This window comes from Peromyscus eremicus, unplaced genomic scaffold (genome assembly GCF_949786415.1).
Source record: "Peromyscus eremicus unplaced genomic scaffold, PerEre_H2_v1 PerEre#2#unplaced_2310, whole genome shotgun sequence".
In the NCBI taxonomy this organism is placed as follows: Eukaryota; Metazoa; Chordata; class Mammalia; order Rodentia; family Cricetidae; genus Peromyscus; species Peromyscus eremicus.
This window is the reverse complement of record NW_026736545.1, coordinates 49,127-55,541: the sequence shown is the minus strand read 5'-3', so window position 1 is coordinate 55,541 and position 6,415 is coordinate 49,127. Positions and strand designations below refer to the sequence as shown.

The 6,415-nt window shown below is 37.9% G+C and overlaps 1 long non-coding RNA gene across 2 annotated transcripts; it reads right to left on the bottom strand.

Moving 5' to 3' along the window:
- Positions 1–1,068: 1,068 nt before the first annotated feature.
- Positions 1,069–4,704, bottom strand: LOC131902104 (uncharacterized). Of its 2 annotated transcripts, XR_009377006.1 has the most exons (3): positions 4,436–4,704; positions 1,450–1,571; positions 1,069–1,251 (listed from the first exon to the last, which is right to left on the bottom strand). It is a non-coding gene; the product is annotated as an uncharacterized LOC131902104 (long non-coding RNA). The 2 variants fall into 2 exon arrangements; XR_009377005.1 differs by lacking the exon at positions 4,436–4,704 and having other exon boundaries at positions 1,450–2,046.
- Positions 4,705–6,415: the final 1,711 nt, after the last annotated feature.

The window sequence follows — 6,415 nt, the reverse complement described above, 5'->3', positions numbered from 1 at the left end:
ATTTTGCTCATGACTGCAAAAATAATGAGACATGTAAAAGCATTATCACTCTTAATACACTGTTTAATATTTATATCTGTATGAATTAATTTTACAATTTGGTTTAATTGTAAAGAAGAACCAGATCTTAAGGTTATATCATTGTTTACATTCATGTTATTCCTCTTTATTAAGAGTTGGTTTGGGGTGGGGTGGGGGGGTGGGGGTGGGGGTGGGGGTGGGGGTGGGGGTAGGGGGGGTGGGAAAAAAAGAGTTGGTTTGCATCTGTGAAGATATTTGTATTGGTAACATCCTTTATTACATGGTTCACATGTACAGAATATTTTTATATATGAGATTATTCATGTATTTGAAGAGAACTGGAAAATGTCAGAGCTTTAATGTTTGCATTGCATTAATAAATTTTTCTATACCATGAGTCATCTTACATTTACTAAATGAACTAGGACAGAAAGAAAAATTTTCAAGTCCTACTACTGATAGAACTTTTCTGCATAGTGATTTTGTTGATGCATCAGAAATACACCTGGAAAATTAATTACTTGTATACTTGAATCAAATTCAACAAGCATATTAAATATGAGGACTGCTATATATCTTCTCATTCTTCTAAGAAATGAGAATGTTATCTGTTTCCATATCCCTATCCTCATATGACTTGTATCCAGAGAGACATATGACATATCTAGTAAAGGAAGCTTAACCAATTAAAGATTTTACCATTCAATTCACAATTTGACTTTCTGTACTCATGGACTTGTGGTATATGGATTAAGGTTTCTTCACAGTAACTGCCATTTGACTCTTGACTCTAACTGCCCCCTCTGTTAGCAGCACAGTTACAACAAGTATACAAAGTACACTACCATTACTATTTGCTATTTGCTTATTACAAAGATTAAAAATATAATTATCACCTCTTCACTATGTATACTTTTGTAATATGAGTAGGATAAAATGAATTAATTGCCAGTTCTATAACATATTTTCCATGGTGCTATGATTCAAATGGTAATGTCTGGTAAGTCACTGTTCCCTTGTCTTTTTTTTTTAAAAATGCTTTGCAAATTTAATAATCATTGAAGTACTTTAATCTGTGTTATTTACACTGTTGATTTTTTTTAAAACTTCCAGGACACATTTTAATTTCTTCAGAGGCACATTTGTATCAACTAGCACAAGAAAATTACCTTTCATCTCCTCTAGAACTTTGAGGATGCTCTTCAGTATTATGGTTTTCTCAATTGTATCCTAAAACATAGTACCAGAAAATATATGTTATTTTCCTTAAAACTGTCCAAAATTTATGTTACTATCTTCAGTGAATCTTAGAATATGACTAATTTATTCACCTAATATTATTTCTCAATTAAATGACAGAGCAGCATCCAAAACCTAAGGACAGTTGACCTCTTATTTTAAAATGTGAAGGAAAATACACTGTCTTACCTAGTGAGGTTCCTGTAGGTCTCAATCATCACCTCTTTGTAGAGATTCTTCTGGGAAGGATCCAGTAAAGTCCACTCTTCCCAAGTGAAGTCAACATGCACATCATCATAGGTCAATGCATTCTAAAATATCCCATACATGTGTACAAGAGAAAACATAATACTGACAACATTGTAAATGTATACTTCTTTGAGAGTAGAGTCAAATAATTCTGATGCTCCTCACACTTCTTTCATGACATACAAATTATAATGTAGTCAACAAGTCACTTTAGAAGGAAACTGAATAAGAGGATCACTTCTGTCATTTCTGTACCCTTTGAATGGAATATCACCTTGCAAGAGAAATGTTTATTGACAAACATAGAGACAATTAAACAGATTAACAGTACAGAGTACACAGAAGAGAAAATGTATGAACAATTACTAACTGTAGAGAAGAAAAATAAGATGGATAAACTGGGTGTATTGGCACATGCCTTTAACTGTAGGACTCAGAAGAGAAAGGCCTCTGAGTTGAATCCCAGCCTAGTGTATGCAATCAAGTCTAGGCAAACCAATAGTACATGTTAAGACTCTGTCTCCCAAGCAAAAATCAGTAGAAAAAGAAAGATCGAAAGAACTAAGAAGTTTTTCCTGAAGATCCTACAAAGTGTTATGCATTTACTTTAGTTCTGTAGTCATCAAGAATCCTGAAGTGCCACAATTCAGACTATAACAAAAATATGAATTTACTAAAAGGTACTATAATAGTTTTAAATAGTTATAAAAGGAAAGATAAAAGCATTAGCCATATAAATGTTGATCATAAATAATCAACACATGGCAAGAGAGATAGAAAGCTAGTAAAAAGCTCCTGCTGGTGTTGGATAGAGGTGGGCTCAATTGCCAGTACTTATATGAGGGAACACAACTATCCATTACTCCAAGTTCAGGGTTACTGAGACCATCTTTTGATCACTGTGAGGACCTGGTACCCACATAGTGCAAATTCGTGCATTTAGATAAAATATTCATATTCATTTAAAAATTCAAAATAAATGTAACAGGCAGGAAGAAGTTCATGCACCTGCAATGCAATGATTCAGATGGCTCAAGCAATATTAATGTCATGAATACATGCCAAATAGAGAAATGGAATGACAACCTGTGTCAAATTTTAAAATTCAAGATATGTGTGAAGCTCAGTACAACAGCATATGCTTGACATGTACAAAAACCTGCATCCCAAGCCCATCACCCAATAATATAAGAACAAAAGAGACAGGAATGTTCACCCACTTTAATCCATGGAATTTGGAGCCATAATTAGGGGGATTTCTGAGTTCCAGGCCAGCCTGGTGTATAGACCTCCTTTCAGGCCATGAAGCACTACACTGACAAACCTTGTATTCAAAAATAACCAACATAATTAAAAGACCAGGTTAACAAACTCCCTTAGCACTGAATAGCAATTGCTTCTACTCTATCTTCTGTGATTTTGAGATAGATTCTCTAATGATGAAGGCATGACAATACCAGGAAGCTGGCTGATTAGTTTCAACTACAATTCAGTATAGACAAAGAACAGGAAATCTGTTGAGGCTATAGAGATGCATATCACACACCTAGTGAGGAGTTTGCTCCCAAAAGGCTCCTCCTATTAAAGAAGCAATCAAAAGAAAGTCACCAAGGAGAGATACATGTTCCCATATATCATTGTGTCTGAGAGGTTTTTCATTCAATCAATGATGTTCTAAACCAGGTACCTTAGGTTTATGATCATCTATGAAGAAAATGCATTTAGTTACTTCAATGATCCTCATAGTCTGCGACAGCCCCTACACTGTTTCACATGTTCAAGTCTCTTCTGACACTCAAGACAGTCTCTTCATGGTGACATTTGTAAATTCCGAAAATGGATTATAACATTATAACATACAGTGGCAAAGAATACCATTCAAATTCTAAAATAGAGAAATGGATACATAGCAAGGGAAGATTAGGCAAAGGCAAGACTAAAGTAGAGCAGGACAGACATCAAATTCTCTTTCTCTGTCTCAGATGCATGAGGATTCAATATCAGCAGGCTCAGATGGCCCTATCCATGCAATTTCTCATATATTTATTTATTTACTTCATCTCAGCCAGGGCTCCATGGGAGATGTCTCATACTTTAGATATCCCAACATCACGTGGTCACAAAATGCAATCCAGGCTGTTGTGGAATATTATTTTAAGATGTGTTATATTTGTCTATGCCATGGAACAATTGTTTTAAAGATGCAAAGGTATGTTCTATTCTTTTATGTTGCATATGTTTAACTCTGTGAGGCTGTGATACTTTGTCTGAAATACCAATTTGTCTAATAAAGAGTTGAACAGCCAATAGCTTGGCAGAAAAGTTAAGGCAGGCTGGCAGGCAGAGAAAACACTTGGGAGGACAAAACTGAAAAGAAAAAAGGAAGGAGCAAGAAAAGGAGAGGACACTAGGGGCCAGCCACCCAGCTACACAGCAAACCATGGAATCTAATGTAAAGAGAGGTATACAGAATAGAGAAAGATAAAAGCCCAGAGGCATAAGGTAGATAAGTTATGAAAAGATGGCTAGATACAAACCAAACTGAGGGCAAGTACTTATAAGAAAGAGTAATCCTCCCTGTGTATGATTTATTTTGAGAGCTGAGTGGCAGTCCTCCAAAAGAGTAAAGAGTTAAAAAACAAAAAACAGAAATAGCAGGCTTCATCCTCACAACTCCATGAAATGGTATCTCCCAGTCTCCTCACTGGGTTTCTGACTCTCAATCATAGAAGCCTGCAACAATGCTGAACTGAACCTCCAGACTAAGAATCCATGACCTTAAATATTGATTCTTTCTTGTTTCCAGGACCAGTAGATGATGGGTGATCCTGCAAAGTTTGACTTCTTAATTCAGGTGGACACTGACATGCTGGACCGCAGGTACAGCAAGTTTTGTATGAAGTTGCTTTCTAGGAGTAGGGATTACCTTGTATAATCCTTGCATGATTTTTGCCACCTAAAGTCCTGACATCTTCAACATTATTTGAAAAGACAACATACTTGTTGTGCCCAGATCGCGACCCCCAGAGAGACCACCAAAGACGAGCATGCCAGAATGCAAAAGCATGGTTTAATTCTGGATATCCAAAAGCAATACAAGCCTAGGCAGGGACTTCGTCCAATACATCCAACGCAGTGGAGGCGGGAGGAAGCGCCCACCTATCTGCAAGCTCAGCTTTTAAAGGGAAAAGTCACAAGGTTACATCGTTTAGGGGTGCTAGTATGGGTACAATTCTGATTGGCTCTCTTCTAGGGGCTTCTAGAAATTACTTCTAAGGAAGTGGTTGCCCGCCACCATTTCTCATTGACTGCCCTCAGGTGGGGGCATTTTTATGCTCAGTTACCCTGGAAACCAGGGAGAGGACAATCCATAGTATGGCAGGTATTACCTCGTGACTATCTTGTGACTCTGTACTTTTACACTTCCTGGTTTCTGGAATCTGAACTGACTGGTTTCAGTAACTAATGGCCTATTCCCAAAAGGAAAAATCTTAGGCCTTAATTTTAGGGTGAAAGCATTTTGGTCTTATTTCTAAGATGGCTCATTTTGGTCTCACAATATTTAGGTTCTACCTAACAACAAAATCACCTTTGGTGTTTCACATTTTGTTCTAACTTGCTTTTATCCTGCTGTGATTAAATTTTGCATTCCACATATTCTATGAACCTTGTGACATTTAGGTTCAGGCTCTAGGTCACAGAATGAACAACTTTTTTTTTTTTTTTTGGTTTTTCGAGACAGGGTTTCTCTGTGTAGCTTTGTACCTTTCCTGGAACTCACTTGGTAGCCCAGGCTGGCCTCGAACTCACAGAGATCTGCCTGGCTCTGCCTCTCGAGTGCTGGGATTAAAGGCGTGCGCCACCACCGCCCGGCCACACAAAGAACAACTTAAAAAGGGACAGAAGACTGCAAGTCTATCCTCTTGGACAGATGGGAAACTTACACAGCAAAGACATTTCCAAAATTATTACTTAAGTACCCCAGTGATGTGAAACATCAGGACCTTCTTAGGTGACAGGATCCTGAGGTGAAGGTCACAAGGGATGAGAAAGAGAGGAAAAGTATAAGGTAGAAAAAATAAAAGCTGGAATGGGGAGATCTTGCACAAGGTATGTCTCATGTCAACTATGCCTCTTAAGAAGAGTAGCAGCTTTATAGTACTTCTAGGGGCAAAATGGAAGAAATTGGGAAACCTTTTGGAAGTCAGCAGAAAGTATCAAACAATAGGACAGACTCAGAGAGGAGGCTAATCAAACCATGCTGCACATGGTGAAACAGGATATCTCAAGAATATTACTGACTAAGCCCACAGTGATCTGTGGATGGATAACCATAGCCATATTTGGTGAAAGAGTTGGATTCTTGGGATCTGAAGCAACCCCACCACAAAGGCCCTGATTCAAGACCATTGCCTGCTCTTCAAAGCATATTCCTGGTTTTAGAGATGGAGCTCTGTTTTATTGTCAATATGTTATGCCTTTAGGGAAAGTTCCCAAGGCCTAGGCCCCAGGCTGTTACTAACTCTCCCAAGAATTTTCCTAATCTCTGTGTGAGGGCCTAAAGGAAAGCATTGCTTGATCAATACAGAACTTAATAGAAGAGTGTTCTACTTTTCTTTTTTCTTTTCTTCCTTTCTTTTTTTTTTTCATTGAGACAGGTTTTCACTGTGTAGTTTTGGATCCTTTCCTGGACATAACTCTGTAGACCAGGCTGGCCCCAAACTCACAGAGATGAACCTGACTCTGCGTCATGAGTGAGTGTTGAGCAAAGTCCAGCACCACCACCCCTGAACTGCTAGTGTTTTATTTTTCAAAAGTAGTCACCTGGTGTCTGCCCATCTGTCAGAACTAGGATTTTCTCAAGAAGAAAACTGGAACTTTATGGCATGCCAAGACTTAAGGTTGT